The 21,412-nt window shown below is 34.0% G+C and overlaps 1 protein-coding gene across 4 annotated transcripts in view; it reads left to right on the top strand.

Annotated features, from left to right (window-relative positions):
- The window catches only part of DIAPH2 (diaphanous related formin 2), a 914,500-nt gene that overhangs the window by 453,102 nt on the left and 439,986 nt on the right, over window positions 1-21,412 (top strand). The window lies entirely within an intron of this gene.

The following is a 21,412-nucleotide window of genomic DNA, read 5'->3' as shown; positions in this document are numbered from 1 at the left end:
TGCCCCTCCTTGTTATTGTCCATGTGTCCTTTATAATTGTTCCTGTAAAGCCTTCATCCTTCTCTTCCGTTATCCCCTCCCCTGTCCCCTGTGGTCACTGCTGTTAACACTATTTTAATAAACAATTTAAATTTTTTGTTTAGCTTCCATTGTACTTTTTCATATGTACTTTTAAAAATAACTTACAATGTAATTCATTCAGTAAAATTAGCATTATCAACACCATAAAAATATTATTACCTTTAAAGAATATTAAGTTTTAGTGAATCAAAGTCACACATATTTCAGTTTGTTATACTTTCTTCCTTACTCTCACCAAATTCCCCTAATTTTTTAATACTGTGAATTGTTTAAAAATAGTAGAAACAATAGGAGGTCAAGAACATATATAAAATATATTTTTCCAAGCTGAAATGTCAGAAGGACTTAGGAAAGAAAGTCATGTTTTCCTGCTGGTTAGTAATCTAGTTATTACCAACCAGTATTTTCAATTAATAATGTATAAAAACATTCTGATTCATTTTCATTTCTAGAGGAAACTCTTGAAAACACTCATATCAGCAATTATTATTGAAAAGAAACAGACACCATGGCCATTTGGATTTAAGTAAAAAGTTTCAACATAAATCAACATTTTTTACAGCATAAAGAACTTATTTTACCTCTGATCCATTTAAAAATAAGTTGTTACCATGATGTTCCATCACCCATGAATACTTTATTTTTTTCTTCCATTATTATTTTTTAAAAATTTTAATGTATTTTCCACGATCATTTGTCCCCCTTATACCCCCTTCCCCCAGCAAACACCATACTGTTGTCCATGAGTCCTGTTTCCTATTTGCTCCATTCTTTCACCCTTTAATCCCTGCCCCTATCCAGAGCTGCTTTTTCAGTTTCCTCATCTGGTTCTACACATGACTGAAATCATATGGTACTTGTCTTTGTCAGACTGGCTTATTTTACTTAGCATAATGTTGTACAGGTCCATCCATGCTGTTGCAAAGTGTAATTTTTTTATGACCAAATAGTATTCCATTGTGTAAATGTCCCACAGTTGCCTTACCCACTCATCTACTGATGGATACTTGGGCTGCTTCCCTATCTTGGTGATTGTAAATAATGTTGCAATGAACATAGGGGTGCTTATGCTCTTTTAAATTAGTGTTTTATGTTATTTCAGATAAATTCCAGGAAGTGGGATAGCTGGGTCATAGGGCAGTTCCAATTTTGATTTTTTGGAAGACATTTCCCTATACAACCATCCAAGTTAGGAAATTAATACATGTATTGCTACTATTCGATTACTACCATTCATGATTTCCCAGATGTCCCCAAAATGTCCAAAATGATCCAGTCCACTATCAAGTTTTACATTTAATTTTCATATCCCTTTCGAGCTGGAAATATCGAAGAATTTGTGCTATGTTATCTCATTACATCTTATCTTCTGGCACATGCTTTCTATTCTGTTACTGGTTTTATAACCTTTGGTTGCTTATATGACAGTCTCCTTCACTCTAGAGTTATACGTTTTATCTTTAGAATTAAAAATATTAAACAACTTTATTAAGATATAATTGAATCAACATTTTTTATAGACTTATATAGGCATTTGTTAGAGTAACTTAGATTTTGCATCCCAGGATCTTTTTCTGTTAGAAAAAGCATTTGTGTGCATAGCTTATCTGCCTCCTACCATTGCCCTACCTGTCTCAGAGCCTAACATCTGTACTTTTTCCAAATGGAAATGCCACCCCATTCTCTTAGCCCTTTTGAGCCCTAAGTATTTTATCAAATATTTATTAAACTTATTGATGTGACATTTGTTTATAAGATTATATAGGTTTCAAGTGTACCATTCCATAATACATCATCTGTATATTTTACTGTGTGTTATCCACCCAAAGTCAAGTCTCCTCCTGTCACCATATATTTGACCCCCTTACCTCTTCCCCATCTATTTCACTTTTGGTATCCACCAAACTGTTGTCTGTGTCTATGATGTTTTTTGTTTATTTCTTTGTTTGTTGTGGTTGTTTGTTGCTTTCTGTTTTAAATTCCATATATGAGTGAAATCACATGGTTCTTGTTTTTTTTTTTTCCATCTGACTTGTTTTGCTTAGCATGATAGTTTGAAGATGTATCCATGTTGGCATAAATGGCAGTATTTCATCTTTTTTTAAAGCTAAGTAGTATTCTATTTTGTATATGTATCAGATCTTCTTTATGCAGTCCTCTATGGAAGGGCACTTAGGTTGTCTCCATTTAGTGTCTACTGTGAATAATGCTGCAGTGAACATAGAGGCATATATGTCTTTATGAATAAAAGTTTCCAATTTGGGGAGTAGATACCTAGAATAAAGTTTGCTGGGTCATATGGTAGATCCATTCTAAATATTTTTAGGAAACTCCATACTGACCTCCACAGTGATTGTACCAGTCTGCATTCCCACCAGAAGTTATGAGGCTTCCTGTTTCTCTACAACCTCTCCAGCACTGGTTATTTCTTCTGTTCATGACAGCTAGTCAAACAGGTGTGAGGTGATATTTCATTCTGGTTTTAATTTGAATTTCCCTTATAGCTAGTGAAGTTGAACTATGTTTCATATATATATAATATGTGTGTATATGTACATATGTGTATATGTGTGTGTGTACACACACACACACACAACCCTACGTATGTTTTTGAAGTCTCAGCTTAAATCTCACCCCTCCATAGTGACTCCTCTAACTGTTATGACTTTACATGGTCTCTCATTTCCCTCCTATACCATGTTACTTATTTGAATGTCTTCATTTGGAACTCGATCCTGCAATTTTTTCATGACAATATAATGGTTGCCATGTTTATGGTTGTGTCCTGGCATGATGCTTTCTGAATTAATGTGTAATGTCATTTGTCTCCTTTCTTAGGGCAAAGTCTAACACAGGACTGGAATGGTAAATTAGGCTTAGTGAATACTCACTGAACATTAGCTTCATCCTTGTCATTGTCTTTATTTGACACCATAGTGGCTACTTACATGAATTAATATACATTCATAGATATTTAATTTCAACTTCTTGCCCATTAAGCAACAAGTAAAAAAGCAGGTCTTCAAAAAGTATTCTTAAAAGCGAATCTATGGTGTTAGAAATTATTATAATGGTTGCCTATTGGGTGGGTTAGTGACTGGAATGGATTATATGAGGGCTCTTCTGGGGTGCTGGTCATGTTCTATCTCTTGATCTGGATCCTAGTATTAGGGGTGTATTTAGTTTGGAAAATCTCTTCAGCTGGTCACATATATGCACAGTGCATGTATGGTACAACAAAGCAGTTTTACAAAGCCAGCCCATTCAAATTTCTAAAGTATGCATTTTATGCAAAGTGAATCAGTGTTTCAATTTATAAGGTTCTCATCTTTTAATTTGTACCTAATTATAATGGTCACATTCATTGTATAAATATTTGTTGTCAGACTTGATCTGCTGTTATTGTAAATTATTATGTTTTAGAAAGCTGTATATCACTTAAGGATATTATCAAGCTATTTTTTAGTCTATGAATAGATGGATGCACTCTAGTATTTTTAAAAAGGAAACAATTTCTAAACCCTCCAACTACATAATATACATGTAAGCATTCTAGGTGATCTTTCTATAGTTGTCAGTATTATACTATCTGGTATAGCATTGAATTTGAACATGTCCTGAGCACGTGGTGGGTTAAACTTTTCTCTAAGAGCCTGTCACTATTGTCATTGTTATCACTAAGTCTTTGCCTCAATGTTGGGAAAACGGGTATGTGGGAATATTGCTGTTTTATCTCATTGGGGATTCAAGGTCATTAGATGAAAAGTGAATATGAACACATAAAATGTCATTTGATTGACTTCTGAAATTATTATAATTCCATTCATGTGTGAAGTAAAACTCAGAGACATATTTGATGCAAGAGGTTAAAGGACTGATGTTCAGTAGTAATGTCAAGGTGGAGAGGGGGAAATTAAGGAAAAGGAAAGAACAACAGAAATGAAGAAAGAAACCAGCTGCCTGCTGCCACAGCACAGTCATGAGAAAAGGTGGCTCATGCTCTGAGTGGAGATTCCCTTATACCCCTGGAGAAAAATGGGTGGATTGTGGCAATCAACTTGGTTACCATTACTGCAGTTTTCACCACTACCAATCCTTTTAATGGGGTCATCAATAAGGATCAGCAAGGTTCAGGGATGTAGGGAGTAAGGATTTTGGGAGATTACAAGAACAGTATCACAGTAACCTCAACAGTTGCTTCTACTCCCCACTTTTTATACAATTCTAATGTGGTTTGAACACTACAACCATGTCATAGGTGGCTACACTGCTGGTGTGATTTCCTGAATTTAATTGGGGTCTTTTCCTGGAATTCAGCTTCTACAAGTTGAATTAGTAAATAGAAAGTATAATATTGACTTGTGCCAATTGCATGCAACTCAGACTACTTAATGGCGTTTTCATGCAGAACAGTCAGAAGGGAGCTGGCACTTTTATTCAAAGATTTATTAAAATAATGAGAAAAAAAACCTGAGTTCTATTGGAAGCTAATAGCCCTATACCAAAGGATTCTGGAGTAGTCATATCTGAAAGAAACATATGCTAGAAATAACATGTACAAAGATGAGAATCATGACATATACATTCTAGTTTAACTTTGTTACTGCCTACTTGTTGGATCATAGATTGGTATGATGATCTGTATGCCTATATCGTAACTTGTGCAATAACATTTCTTAATTTCAAAAATAGACATGGTCATATTTAGTTTACTTATTTCTCCAGATGATTATAATAATAAAATTAGATTTTCAATATGGACATGCCTTAGGAAAAAAGTGTTATAGATAAATAATGGTTTTTTATTCACACTAACATGATGTTACTTCAAGATGATTTTGATCAGGTGTTTTGTTTGTTCAGTCTTATTTTCAAAGTGAAGGTCAGAATTCACTTATTAAATCATAAAGCTGTCTGAAAGAATGTATGATGATATTAATTTTACTTTCTTTAGATGTTTTACTTTTTCCATTTTATATAGTCTTTTATAAACAAGACTGAAAACATGATTGCAAAGCTCATCTTATTTTATTTTTTTAAGATTTTATTTATTTATTTTTAGAGAGGGAAGGGAGGGAGAAAGAGAGAGAGAGAAAGAAACATCAATGTGTGGTTGCTGGGGGCCGTGGCCTGCAACCCAGGTATGTGGCCTGACTGGGAATTGAACCTGTGACGCTTTGGTTCGCAGCCCGTGCTCAATCCACTGAGCTACACCAGCCAGGGCTAAAGCTCATCTTATTTTAAATAACATCTCTAAAGTTTGATGGAAGAATCATTGTTCAACATTCAAGAGTTGATTATAAAGTTTCCAGTATCTTATTTTGTTATTTTATTTTTGTGCTTGGTATGTATAAACATGGAAGAAAAGAAAAAGCACATCTTTTTAAATTGAATATTCTAAGTAATTAATAGTAAATGATTAGGGGAAATAAAAAAGGCATTAATTTTAAATATTATAATAACTAATAAAAATATTAATAAAGCATTATTTGATGTGCATTTTAAGGAAATGAATCCTGCTTGCATCTGTGAAGAAAACCCAAAGCTAATGTTTATGCTAGCAGTTGTTTATTCACTTATTTATACATTTTTCCTAATGCCTAATAGTGATAATAATAACTATTACCATTTATAAAGAGCTTACTAAGTAGCAGACACTGTTTGAAGTGTGGTTTTATAGAAAAGGAGACTGAGTCTCCGAAACAGTAAGTAAAGTGCTCTAGGTCACACACTTAATCAGATCTAAGCTTTTGGCTTCTTTTATATCCCCTGTTCTTTTCACAGTAACAACACTGAGAGTAATATTAAAAACAGAGTTAAAAAGCTATAAAATATGAAAATTATATCTATAAATTTAAGAGATACTGGGAAAGCAGATTCTGTATTTCAATAGGAACATTAGTTATTATAATTAGAAACATCCAGCGACATCATACAAACACATACTGGTTTACTCTAAACCTCTAGTAAACTGATAAATATATAAAAATGGTATTGTTAGAATTAAGGGTTTTATTCAAGTAATGTTTGCTTCTACATGTCCACAGAGAATAGTAATGCACCCTGTGATGATGAACAAGGAATAAATATCTCCATTGCCCATTCTTCATGAAGGATATGGTAATCAACTAAACACTTGTTTATTTACATCTAAGATAAGGACTTGCAGTCCCTGAGTTGTACATTTATGTCTGTTTTTTAAGAATATACCACTTTTCTTCAGTAACCTATTCCACATAAGTATAGGTATGTTTTAAATTAACATGTACATTCATTCATATGTCTTTTACTATTAGCAACCACTCTGACTAGCTATTGTTCAAAGGAAAATGAGTTATCTCAAACATTTCTATTAATTGTCTTAGTATATATCCCAGCTTACTTAGAAATTCATTAGAAATGATTCTTAACCCTTAACTGGGCAAATGGCACATGGATAGAACATTCTGAGAAGAAAAGCATACCAAAAATGGTCAACCTCATCAAAATGGAAGAAATGCACATAAAATAATAAGATAGAATTTTACAGCTATTGACTTGACAGAGGTTAAAAACAAACCCTATCTATACAGTACCTGTACAGGTGGTATAAGGGAGATGCTTAGGTATTAATAGTCCAAGTTCATGATGACTTCAACTTTTTGGAAAGAAAGTATAGCAAGAGGCTCAAACTAATTATAAACTTTTAATTTGTCCTAATAAGATGATCATAAATGGGCACTAGATTTTTCATAAGGATTTCATTGTGACATTACTACAGTGAATAGCTAGAAATATCTCAAATAGGAAATAATTAAAGAAAATAATAAGATACTATGTGTATATAATGTAATATATGTTGCATAGACTGTAATATATGTACACATAGAATATAAATTCTATACATGCAATATGTAATATATGCATATACATACAATATACATATACATATGTGATATATACACATGGGATGTATATATAATGTAATATATATTGAACAAAATCAAGTTGTAATGAACTTTAACGACATGGCAAGTATAAATATAATAAATTTAAATGAAATTACATACAATAAGATCACAGCAATCACACTAGACTTCACAGCAATATTTACTGTCAGTAATACTCTTGTGTTTTTATATTTTCTATGTGGTGTATACAGTTGATTCTTGTTTGCAGTAGTTAGTTCTATAAAGTCACAATGAACACTGAATTAGTGAATACTGAATCATTGTTCTTGGGGGAAATCTCTTGACACAACGGTTTCATCAACCATTCAAAACCTAACCTTGTTTTATGTGTGTTTCTGTTTAAAGATATCTTATTTAATATACATGGTTGATTCATTAACATTGAACTCACAGCCAATGGCACTATGACTCAGGCCTGAATGAAGCCTATTTAGCACATATTCTCTTTGTAAGGCACATCACAACTTCCTTACTCATAGGAATGCTAGACAGCGCTTTCCAGTACTCTATTTGAGGGTCATTTTAAAAAGCAAGATCACCAAAAAAACAAAATACCCCAATAAGAAAGCATGACTCTAAATATATTGCAAAAGGACAGTTGTTTGCAGTGTTCTAGCTAAAACAAGTCAGAGTTTCACCTTTTTTGACCTCAGCTGGAAACATGTGCCAGGGACAACTCAAATTTTCCACCACTCTGCACCGGTGCATGTCTGTGAATGACCACAGACTTACTGTCAGTTTTTACCAGGGTTACATATTAATTTCAGCAAGTAGGCAAATTTACTAATGTGGAATCTTTTAATAATGAAGATCCACTGTGCATTTATATTTATAATCATAATAAGGTATAAGTTATCCTGAAGTTAATTTGTTTATTTTCTCATTTCTCAAACAAATAATTATGAGGACTTACCATATGTCTGGCACAATTCTTTACATTTGGGCTACAGTAGTGAATAACACTAAATTCTTATTTTCATGGAGGGAACAGACAAATATTATATAATTCCACTCAACCACATGTATTATAAAGAAAAATAAAGCAAGAGAATAGAGAATGACAAGGGTGCTATATTACATGTAATGGTCAGTAAGGCCTCTTTTTGGAGATGTTTGGCCAGAAACTTGATTAAACTGAAATAACAAGCCAAATTTGTATCTCAGTAAAGGGCATTGCAAGCAATGGAAACAGTGAATGAAAAAGACCCTGAGTATTCTACATGTATCATGTGTTTGAGGGACCCAGTGTGTCTAGACCAAAGTGAGTGAGGGACAACATGATAGGAAAGAGGTTGGAGATGTAGCCAGGGATAAGAACATGTATGACATAAAGGCTCTAGAATGGACACTGGCTTTTATTCAGAGTTTGATGGGAAACCATTAGCAGGTGGAGATATAGGAGCAATGAGATCTGACATATGTCTAAAAGGATCATTCAGGCTGCCATGTGGAGAAATGGATTGCAGTAGGGCAAGAGTAGAGGAAGAGCAGGAGGTTGTTGAAATCCATCAAGTGGAAAGATGTTAGCATCAATTAGGTTGACGGCAGTGGAGGTTATGAGGAGTAGACTTACTGTTTTTAAAGGTAAAGCCAACTGCATTTGCTGAGAAGTTGGATGAGAAGTATACCAGCATGATTTCTTCAACAATAACTTCAAAGGTTGTAATGAGAGCAACAAAAAAGATGGTTTTTGCATCAATTGAAGTGGGGCATACAGTAGGACAAGGGTTGGGAGACGGGAGGGTTAGGAGTTCATTTTTGTATATACATTTACATGCCTGTTAGATACAAAAATGGAGATGTCCAACAGGAAGATGAATATGAGAGTCTGGAAGTTCAGGGAGATATTGGGGCTAGAGATAGACATTTGAAAGTGATCAGCACATGGACAGTGTTTAAATCTATGTGAGTGGATCAGAACACCAAGCAAGTGAGAGAACACAGGAAAGGGAAGAGGCTGAAATGCTGAAAACCCTGGGGCTAGGGAATCCAGGTAACCAATAAGGTACTTTTAAGTGAATTAGGAGAATGCCCATCCAAGAGAATGTAAAGTACCTTGGGCTCCTGTGGCATGTAGAAGAACTGAATTTGATTGAAACTGTAAAGAATAATGATAAGTAGAACATGTAGATATTCTCTCTTCTGCATATAGTGTATCATATATACTATTTGTGACAGAGACTTTGTTTTAAGGAAAAAAATACTACCAGTGCACACATATATGCAGAAATGCACACACACATACACAGGTGTATGCTATATATATTAGCCCTGAAAATTACCTACTACTTCCTATGAACTCTTGATCATCATAGAAGCCCTTGTATAGTTATTTGTAGATTACCAAACATGAAGTAGTATGTGGTGTACTGGGTTTGAGAGGGTCTGCAAGCATGCAAAAATTTATCACCTACAAATTCTTATGCTTTTTTCCATATGTGAGAATTTTTATTTATTTTGTAAATCTTTGATTCCAGTATCTTCTAACCAGAACATTAAGCATATTGAAATTTTTCAGAAAAATGCATTGAGGAAAACAGACACCATTTTTGTAGCTTTACAACTCTACTACCATGTGCTTCTCACTATATATGTAACTATAATCACTATGCTATATATTAGGTCTCCACAGCGTATTCATTTTATAGCTGCAAGTTTGTACCCTTTTATCAGTATCTCCCCTTCTTCTTTATCCTCTAGACTCTGATAACCCATATTCTACTATCTGTCATGTGTTTAACATTTTCAGAGTCCACATATAAGTGTCATCATGCAGTATTTGTCTTTCTGTGTCTGGCTGATTTCACTTAGGATAATATCCTCTACATTTGTGCATGTAGTTGCAAATGGCAGGATTTACTTCTCTTTTACGGATGTATACTATTTCATTTTATATATGTATATACACGTGTGTATATGTGTTTGTGTGTGTGTGTGTGTGTGTGTGTGTGTGTGTGATATATCTTTAACCATTCATCTGTCAGTGGACCACTGGCCACTAAAAGACTCTTTCCATATCTTGGCTACTGTGAATAATGCTGCAATGAACATGGGGACACAGATATTTCTGTGAGATGATTATTTTATTTTCTTCAGAAGAATACTCAGAAGTAGGATTGCTGGCTCATATGGTAATTTAAAAAAAAATTGAGGAACCTTCGTACTGTTTTTCCATAGTGCTTATACCAATTTACATTCCTACCAATAGTATACAATGGTTCCCTTTCTCCACATCCTTGGCAACACTTGTCATTCCAACAAGTGTGAGGTGGCATCTGATTGTGGTTTTGAATTGTATTTCATGATGATTAGTGGTGTTAAGCACTTTTACTATACCAGTTTCCCATTGTATGTTTTCTTTGGAGGAATGTTTATTCAGGTCCTTTGCACATTTTCTAATTGGATTTTTTTTGCTATTGGATTGTACGAGTTTCTTATATATTTTAGATAGTAACCTGTTGTGCAATGTATCATTTGCAAATACTTTCCTCTATTTCGTAAGTTGTCTATCTTTTTTAGAGGCTTTTAAATTTGCTGTAGTCTTACTTGTTTATTATTACTTTTGTTGTCTGTGCTTTTGATGTCAACTCCAAAATATTACCAAGTCCAGTGTCAAGGAGATTGTCCCCTGAGTTTTCTTCTAAGAGTTTTATGGTTTTAACTTCAAACCATATTTCAATACTAAAAGTCCCTTCAACACTCAAATACCTACTTGTAACCAGCAGCTTTTCTTAAAATCAAGACTGATATTTGTATAATATCTTGATAACGATATGTTTGCATGCACTGATATAGTCTGATGGGAATTAAAACAGGCAGGTAATTTCAGGAAAGGGATGTGATTTAAACATATGTGCAGACCCTGGAGAATAGATAGTAAGCAAAGGTTTTGTGGTAATCATTGGTGTAACATATAAAGCTTGACACAATTGCCTGTGGCAGAGAGCAGCACGTTTCCAACAGGTTTTAAATTTTAAAAAAATTATTGTATTTTTCCATTACCACATGTCCCTCTTACAGACCCTCCCCTCTGCAATCACAACACTGTTGTATATGAGTCCTTTTGCCTTTTTGCTTGATCCCTCCGTCCCCTAATGGCCCCACCCAGATCTGCCAGGCTGCTCTGCATCTATGAGTCTGTCTCTGTTGTGCTTGTTAGTTCATTTTGTTCATTACATTCTACACATGAGTGAAATCATGTGGTATTTGTCTTCTCTGACTGACTTATTTCACTTAGCTAAATGTTCTCCAGGTCTATCCATGCTGTCACAGAGGGTAAAATTTTCTTCTTTTTTATGGTCACATGGTATCCTATTGTGTAAATGCCCCATAGTTGTTTTATCCACTCATCTACTGATGGACACTTGGGCTGCTTCTATATCTTAATGATTGTAAATAACACTGAAGTGAATAAAGGGGTACTTATTGTTTTTTGATTAGTGTTTGGGGTTTCTTTGGGTAAATTCCCTGAAGTGGAATTGCTGAGTCATAAGGCAGTTCTATTTTTAATTTTTTGAGGTATCTTCAGACTGCTTTGCACAGTGGCTGCACCTGTCTGCATTCCCACCAAAAGTGCAAAAGGGTTCCCTTTTCTCCACATCTTCTCCATCCAGCACTTGTTGTTTTTCATTTATTGATGATGGCTATTCTGACAGGTGTGTGATGGCATGTCATTGTGGTTTTAATTTGCATTTCTCTGATAGCTAGTGATGTTGAGCATCAGTTGCATATGTGTATTAGCCACCTGTATGTCCTCTTTGGAGAAGGGTCTATTCAGGTCCTTTGCCCATTTTTGAATTGGTTTGTTTGTGGGGAGTTTTTGGCATTTTGTTTTGTAAGTTCTTTTATAAATTTTGGATAGTAATTCCTCATCACATGTATTGGTGCATACGTTCTCCCATTCAATGTCTTGTCTTTTCATTTTGTTGATGGTTTCCTTTGCTGTGAAAAAAACATTTTAGTTTAAAGTCTTAGTTGTTTATTTTGTTTTGTCTCTCTTGTCTGAGGAGATATATCAAAACAAATATTGCTGTAGGCAATGTCCAGGATTTTACTGCCTATGTTTTATTCTAGGATTTTTATGGATTGGGGTCTAACATTTAATTCTTTAATTCATTTTGAATATATCCTTGTGTGTGACATAAGAGGGTGGTGTAGTTTCATTTTTCTGCATGTATCTGTTCACTTTTCTCCACACCATTTATTGAATAAATTATCTTTATTGTATGTGCTTGATTCTTCTGTCAAATATTTATTGATTATAAAGGTGTGGGTTTATTTCTGGGATTTCTATAATGTTTCATTGATCTATGTGTCTGTTTTATGACAGTATCATGCTGTTTTGATTACTTTGGCTTTATATTATAGTTTGTTCTTTCTGTTGATTGTGGTTGCTATTCAGGAGCTTTTGTGGTTCCATTACATTTTTGAAATATTTCATTTTGTATTACTAACAATGAAATTAGACAACTGTATTTCCAGCAAACGGTGAGTAAAATGCTTATCCAGCAAGTTGTTTTCCTTGAGAAATACTGTTTATCAAAAGTAAACCCAGAAAAGTCAAATTCAAATGTGTGCTGAGTAAACTCAATGGATGTAGATAACTAACAAATCTTGAGTTACACTTGGTCTAGCACCAGAAAAATTATATGTTTTTTATTACCCTCTCCTAGAGAGAAGTATATGAAAAATGTTCACTGACATTTAAATTTTTATGCCTTTATGATTGTTTAACAAAAACACTAATGTATGTTATAGTTTCCCACATTGTCATATCATCATAAGTAAATGAGTAGATTTGAAACTTAACACCTGGACAGAAATGCATTTCTTAGCTTTGAGGATTTTTGAAAAAGTTATTCACAAACATAATTTAAATTCTTTCATTATGTACTCAAATATTATTTTATAATAATATCAAGCATTTTATGATCTGGGATATACTTTTAGTAGGTGAGTGTTGGGGACCATTGTGTGTGGTTTCAGAGACTGCAGCCCTGTGAGAGCAAGCCCTCAAAGGGGCTAGTCTGGAAAACCAAGTAAAAACGCAGATGGCAAACATGACCAGACTCTAACACGGAGGGTTCACATGGGAATAAGGCCTGATAAATACATTGTATCCTTTGAAATTTTCTCTGCTTTGCTTGGTATAGCCCTGTCGATATAAACTGGATGTTTAAGTTCAAGGCCTAAGGAGTAAACTCCTTATCTCATGAAATACGTCTTAAAGATCCTCTTTTGTCAGCATGACTAACATATCCTGACCTGTGACAAAACTCTGTGTTCCTTCAATTGTTATCTATAGATAATACCTGTTTTTGTATGACTAGAGCCTTTTGACATTGCTTGGTGAGCTATGCATGTACGCTGTATACCCCTACACATACCAGTCCCAAGGAAAGCCATTTGGGAGAAGGGCTCAGGGCTTAAGGCCTCCACTAGAGGGAATCACCACCCCCTTTCCCACCAGAACAGCAAGATTGTGTCTGGGATGACTTATTTCTCACACTCAGTGGACAGGAGGATTCTGTGGACTGGAGCTCCTCCCACAGGTGACAAGCCATAGCAGTGAGGCTGGAAAGGAAAGGAGAAATTTTGGAAAAATGAAGGAATTAAATGTTCATTGGGTTTGGGAAGTGATATGAGTAGTATTAGATGAGGAAATCACAATGAGTAGAAAAGTTGAAAAATCAGAAGGGATATGTGTGTGCAGATACTGCACTTAAACAATGTATGTGGTAATTTTGAAATTACCAGTATCTGTGTTTCAAAACACATGTGATTTCCTGAAAGGATTTCTCTTCTAGCATCAGCAGTGTCATACCACTACTATTTCAAAGTAAATGAAAGTTCTACAACTAACTGGAATTTCAGATTCAATATCGTCATTTAAGTTTGGCAGGAAATACAAAGAAATGTTTATTCTGCATGATGAAATTTTAAAACAATTATGTACCAAGGTCAAATATTTAGCATATTTGTATTTTGTATTCTGTCTGTATTTCTATTTTAAAAAGTAATTATTTCTCTAAGATTTATTGTTATTTAAAGTAGCTAACACATAAAAATGTATCCTGAGCCATAATGAGATGTTAAATGCTTGTAATGTTCAAATATTTTGCAAAATATAATTTATTTTTCTATGGCTACTAATCACAGCCAAATCTCCTCTGTCTAAATACAGTCTTATACTAAGTAAATCACATTCACAATTTATTATACAATAAAAGAAATTTGTATCTATAAACAGATTTTTCCTCTGTTGTTTCTCTAACAATAGTAATCAGTTAATCATCCTCATTTTAAGCCTTACTCTGGTCTTCCATGTTCTCCAAACAATGGGAAGTGATTGTGATTAATCAAGGTACTGGCAAGATGATATTTAGGACCTTATTCATGTTAAAATGTTATAACGTTTAAATTATAAGTCAATATCTGAGATCAGAGGAAACAAAGAACTCTATCTTCTGTAAATAATTTCCAAATTCAGCTAGCAACAGTTAATATAAGGTAAGTCAACTGTACGTCATTCTCCAGATTTTTGAATTCTACAAAATAAATACATTGATAAATACATTGTTGTTTAACAAATGTTTAACAAGTTTGTGCCAAGTGGACTTGAGGGAACATCTACAAACCAGAACATTGACTCTGTCGGTTGTCAGCATTGTTCTCTTCAACAGTGCTGACTGCCAGCTCTCCAAGTGTGCAGTGTTTGAGTGGCTGTGAATGCTCAAAGACTGTATCATCTTAATTTAAAAATAAATAGTGACTGTCACTGTTGCTTTTGCTAGAGCTTTTTGAGTCATGGGATTGATTTCCTCTGTATTTTTTTATTATTTTCATGAGAGAAAAAAGAAATCACTGCTTTGACATTCAGAGGGGAAATGTGCTAATTAAACTGTGGAACGTTATTATCCTCTTTAGTTTTACACTGACAATTTTCATGCAATCACTTTAACAGGCTTTGCAAATCAGAATTTGCTGGGCCTTTTATTTTATCTCCGAATTCACTGAACAAGTTCATTCCCAGGGATATTGAAAATGCAAAGCAAGACCAGACAAAAATAACATTTATTTTATGAAAGTTTCATTAGAACTCTCAGTAGCTGAAGAGAAAGGGGGAAAATGTTTCACAGGGAGTCACATGAGATATTACTGTATGCAGATTTTTAGACACAAAACACAGAAGTCTGAAAAGCCATCAGGTATTGCTTTGAAAGGAATATAGAATTATATGGATTTCAAATATGTTGAAAATGGCTTAAATGTACTGAGTTGTTGTTCATAGCCCTTGGCTTTTACTTTTTATATGAATTATATCTGAACAAAGATTTTATTATAGTCAGTGTTGTTCATGCTGCTATAGTTAAGGTTGTCGGCATTTCCATTACAAACCTACTATTTCACTTGGGGTTCATAACTCAGCTTTAGAAGTCACCCACAGCTAAAGGTTGGCATATGCATTTTCAAGTTGTGGTGGTAGTGATAGATATGAGTATGATTAAGTATGTAGTAAACATTTAAATTAACGTAACTAGCTTTTATGCTATGAAATATTTCATTGGAATCTTATATTGTGGTTCCTTAATTATAGAAACTGTCTGACAAATGTTAGCTCTGGTAATATAACTGATACATAGAGTTAAAGAAAATTCTTTTCAGTCTAATTAAGCCTTGTAGGCAAAAAACTCTTGAGTATGTCTTGAAGCCATGAGCCAGAAAACTTCTGGTTACCAATTGAGTAATGGCTTCCAAAAGTACTCTGTAATATATCAACATTACACAAAACAACTGGTTAATTCTACCCAAAAATTAGTGAGTGCCTTGTAGATCGAAAGGTTAAACTAACAGTTTGAGATTGTATATATTTCTATACTCACATAAGGCATGTACCTAACAGCTTTTCAAAATGAAAATGTATTATTTTAAATTAGTCTCTTTTTTTCTGACTATAAAACTTCCTGGCTATGAGAACTAAAATATTCTAGAAGAGTTAGTAAATATACAAAAAACTAAAGACAGAAAATAATTGAAAATAATTTAAATTATTCCTAATCCCTCAAATCATGGATAACCACTAGTCACATGTCAAGGTGCATCCTTCAGATCATTGCATTATGCATATACAGGTACGTATATTGATTGATGGGTGTGCAAAGGGGAAACTTTGTTACAAATAACATTTATGTCTTCAGGTGTGTTTTTTTTTTTTTGAGGGGTGAGGCATTCACCATAGGAATAAGACATTCTTTAATATACAGAGTTCTGTGATGTGAGTTTTAGGTTTTCCAGGTATGAGAACGAACCAGGACAGTGGGCCTGACACAGGAAGAGTTTAACATATTCTAGGACCTGAAAAGTAAGGGTGGCTTAGAAAACAGTGTAGAAAGGGGAGAGTGACATACGGTGAGGCTTGAAAAGTACACATGGGCCAGGTCGTTGTGGAACTCTGTGCCCACCAAAGTGCCTGGCGGAGAGGAGGCCCTCACTAAATAGGCATGTTTTCTTCCTTCTGGGCTTAAAAGATGAAGTAGTCTTGGCCAAGGGTTTGGGGGTCCAGTTGTAGGAATATGTAGGTTACATAAATGTTTCCTCTGGGATTTGGATCATCATCAGGATGATCTTAACAGAGCTAAACCTCACTTCTGATTTTTGTTTAGGTACCTCTTCTTCTTTGCTTTAAACTATCTGTCCCTTACTCCCTCCTCTCCACAGTGCTATGTTTACTCATGCCCATGCAGATAAGCTGTCTGTGCTGTGCAGCTTTTTGCATTTTTCTTGATGCCATATTTTCCTCTCACTAGCACATCTGTAGTATTTTCCTTCACCTGGATTTATCTTCTCTTCTTGTCTTGGTTCTTTTGCAGCTTATGATTCATGATTAGAGCTTGTTGTATGAATACCACAAATTAGCAAGAGGATAGAAAAACAGCAAGACTCACTTAAAAATTTCTCAAGGCAATAAATCTTTAAAACTAAATCTTTCTAACAGAAAGGTTACCTACTCTCCGTGGAACAAAATAAATAAATAAATAAACCTTGTACGCACTTAAGCCAGTAAAAATAGGTCTATTAAAGTAACCAGCAGAATCCATGCATGAGATATCTTTGCATTAAGTGAGAGAGAGGAGCACAAATTTAACAGGAGTATAAAAAAAATAGCACTGGCATTAGTGAAAGTTGAATTGATTCTTTAGGTGGAATAACAACAGGAAAGCACTATACACCAAACACAGGAAGTTTGTGTGCCTACAACATAAGAACACATAATTTGGGCATATGTTCTATGTGTGTAGATATAAATGCTTTACTACTGGCAATAATTAATCCCTCATCTTAAATAATTGTTGCCTCACAAGTTTTCAGTATTATTTCTAATTGTTATTATTAGTAACATATTTCATATGCAACCATTATGTTTAGAAAATTAAAAGTATATATATATATATATTCATGTAGTAATTGTTCATGTTTTCTTTAAATAGTGTTTTAGCGGATTTATTTTTTTCTAGTATGAGAGATCAGTTAAAAATTAGTTAATAACATTTGGCATTTCAAAGTTTCCCTGCCAAATACTCTTTATTAAATGTTCCTGTTATAGCAACAATTTTCAGCCAGTGTGCTGCAGCACACTGGTGTGCCACAAGAACTTTTAAAACATGCAATAACTGACTATTTAGTCAGGGACACTGACCTCTTTTCCCTTAGATTGTCAAATTAAAAAAATGACAACAGCCAATACAATAATAGTCATCCAGTGTGAATGATTCAAAATTATATCCATTTTTGTCAGATCAGTAAAAATATACTTTTTTGGTGTGCTACATAATTTTAGCAACTAGTTCATATGTGCCATAGATGAAAAAGGTTGAAAATTGCTTTTTATAGGGAAGGAAAAACTTTTTTCTATCGTTCTAGATTCTCTAGCTGGGGCCCTATAAATTATATTGAGAAGAGACATATTAACAAGAGGAAAAGAAACAGAAGTTTATAAATGCATGCATGTACATGGGCATGCTCAGTGATAAATAACTCAAAGGGGTTAGAAATTAGGCTTAGATAACATCTTAAAAAAAACAGTAAGTTCTGTAGGCAATTAACAAGACAAAGACAATGTGGAATGGTAAATAAATATATGGAGAAAATTAATGGATGATAAGGGCTAGGTAGTAATATTTGTTATGTAAGTTCTGGTGCTGAGCCAGACATTCTGGGCTGATAAGAATTTAGAGTTTTCTCCAAAAGTTAAGATTTATTTTGCTCTTCCTTGTAGAGAGAGGGAGGGGAGTTTTTCTTGTATCTTATTGTTAATTGGGTTCAGCTCAAAATAGTCTTTATGTCAAAATGCCACATTCTGGGGTACCATTCACTGCCATGTATACTCTAGCACATTATTGTAGAAGTGGGTGAAAAATAGGGTTCATTGTTAACAATGCACAGAGAGCCCATCATTGGTTTTTTGTTTGTTTGTTTGTTTTACTAAATCCCCCATATCTTTAAAAGCATTTATCATGTTTTAATACAAATATAATATGGGATTTAAAGACTGCCATTAAGAATGGTTTCCTGATGAACACTTTTTTCTTAAGATTGGTAGGATTAGAATATGGACCTAGAATATAGTTCAGTTAAATGAACAGTGTGTACTGTTCATAATTCTCTATGCTAGAGATACTGTAAGATGATACAAAGATGAGTGAGGTTGGGTCCCTGCTCATCAGATACTCAATCTAGTATGGAAGTTAGCTACATTACCCCACCCCCTAAATCAGAAGGAAGACACTAGCAGGCTGTCATGGTAAATGTTTTTATTTATTATTTTTATTTTTACATACATTGGCTCTTTTAAAATTTGCCACATTCTTATGGATTCCCACTCTTTTTTAGGAGGGGAACAAATGGTTAAGAAATTCACTTAAAAGTCACATAGGCACAGTGTAAAGTCCATACTGATTTTGTAGAACTACAAGAAATATACAGAGTCCTATAATTATATATCCTTAAAATCATGTTTTGGAACAAATTTTAAGACAATAGGTAACCGGAACCACAGCACTAAACCACAAGCCATATTGTCCTGAAATCCATATTATCCCTATAATACTGATTCTAGTATATCAGTTAAGGTAGCAATTAATGTGGACTAGAGTTGTCAGAGGAGATAACATTTAAACTCCTCTATAAATATAGGTATCCAGCAGTGGAGAGAAGTCAAGGCAAGAAAAAAACAGTGCTGTTAAATGCATAGGTGGAAGAAATAGTTTGTCTGCAGATAGCAGTGATAACATTGGCTCGATTGGACATGACTGGATTTAACTAGGTCCAATTAGGAAATAGAACTACTGTATGTTGTGTGGAAATTGAAAAGCTAAATTGAGTTTATATTCATGCATTAAGACTAGGTGGACATGATATACCCATAAGCAGGAGAGTGGTTTAATAAAAGTTGTATTCTAGGAAAATTATTCCAACCCTAGTACCAAAATATCTTTAAAACATGAGCACTAAATGGCAGTGCATTGCATTTCAATATTTCTCTAAAATCCATCATTATAATAAAGGCAGCCTGCCTTATTACTTCTCTTTTAGTTAAGAAGCAGCTCAGTCTTTAGTATTACATTGTATTTTTCAGTTTTGAGGACTCTTCTTTAATTTTGTAACATTATGGTCTCTTAATCTGCAATTCTTATATGATATAGTTGCAAACTTATTCTGTCCTCCAAGTTTATTCTTTTATGTTATCCATCTTTTGATATACCTTCTTAATATCCCTTTGCAATATACCTTTTTAAATTCTTCTTAGTTTTCTTCTTACTATTACCTTAATGTTATAAATTTCCTTGGATTTATCTTCTAATTGACTAATTCTCTCTTTGGCTGTATCTAGTAAACTTTTCAAGTTCTGTATTAAGAAGCAGTATAGTGTGGTAGGTATAACTAAAGACTTTGAAAGCAGCTTTCCTAGGTTCAAGTGCTTTTCTGCTACCTACTAGCTGGATGATGTCGGGCTAATTTCTTAACCCCTTTGTGCCACAGTTTCATCATGTGTAAAGTGGAGATAAGAGTAACATCCGCCTTATAGGTTTATTTAAGTATTAAATGAATGAATGTATGGAATGAGCTTAGATCAGCGCCAACGAATTTTTATTATTTTTTTTATTGTTGTTCTAGTATAGTTGTCACAGTTTTCCCCTGTTGCTCTCCCCTGCTCCCCACCTCCCACAGTCAATCCCCCCATGTTGGCCATGTCCATGGGTCATTTATAGGTATTCCTTGACTAGACCCTTCTCTTTCTATCTACCCTGTACCCTCCCCATTCCCCTCTGGTCCCTGTCAGTTTGTTCCTTGTTTCCATGCTTCTGGTTCTATTTGGCTCATTAGTTTGTTTTTATTCATCAGGATCCACGTATAAGTGAGATCATATGCTATTTGTCTTTCACTGCCAGGCTTACTTCACTTAGCATAATGCTTTCCAGTTCCATCCATACTGTCACAAAGGATAGGAGCTCCTTCTTTCTTTCTGCTGCATAGAATTCCATTGTGTAAATGTACCACAGTTTTTTGATCCACTCATTTATTGATGGGCACTTAGGTTGCTTCCAACATTTGGCTTGCAACATAATGTCAATAAAATTGTCAATTATTATTAATAGTATTCTGATGCAGTAAAGATAGTAGAACAATTAAATATTTAGGGAAAACTGAGAGATGTGAATATCTTTTTTGAAAGCAGGTTACAATGTAATAAAAAAATGGACAAATGAAAATAAAAGCATAAACATTTACAGGGGCTATTGAATAGTGTCTGACTCAATTCCTGTCCTTCCAGAAAGGCCAGAAAAAAACTAGGCAAATAATAGTCTTTTGTATTTTTAAATGTTAGTAAAGACATTTAAAAAACAACAAGGATCATCGGGTCATGGGCATATTGTCTTTATATTTACTATATAATTGTAAATATTTTTACACAGCAGTTGTACCAGTTTATACTTTCAATGAAAGGATATAAGTATTTTCTTTGCTACCCATTCTGGCCAAGTTTTAATATTGTCAGACTTTCCAATTTATTTCAACCTAGTGGGTATAAAATTGTGTCCTGCTATGGTTTCAGATTGCAGTTATGTGATCACTCCTGAGACTAAAGATTTTCATTGACTATTCAAAAATTGTTGGGTCTTTTTTCCCATTTTCTTTTCAGTTATCCTTTTCTTAAGTTACTGATTTGTTGTTTAAATATTGGAGATAATAATCCACTGTTAGTAATATGTGATGCAAATATCTAGTCACAGTTGAGGCATCATTTTTTACTTTTTTAAAAATACCCTTACTTTTAATGAACAGAATTTGAACATTTTTAATATGATCAGTTTCTATTGATC

The sequence above is a fragment of the Phyllostomus discolor genome, chromosome X (genome assembly GCF_004126475.2).
Source record: "Phyllostomus discolor isolate MPI-MPIP mPhyDis1 chromosome X, mPhyDis1.pri.v3, whole genome shotgun sequence".
NCBI lineage: Eukaryota > Metazoa > Chordata > Mammalia > Chiroptera > Phyllostomidae > Phyllostomus > Phyllostomus discolor.
The sequence above is the reverse complement of the archived record's forward strand: the minus strand, read 5'-3'. Positions and strand labels throughout refer to the sequence as shown.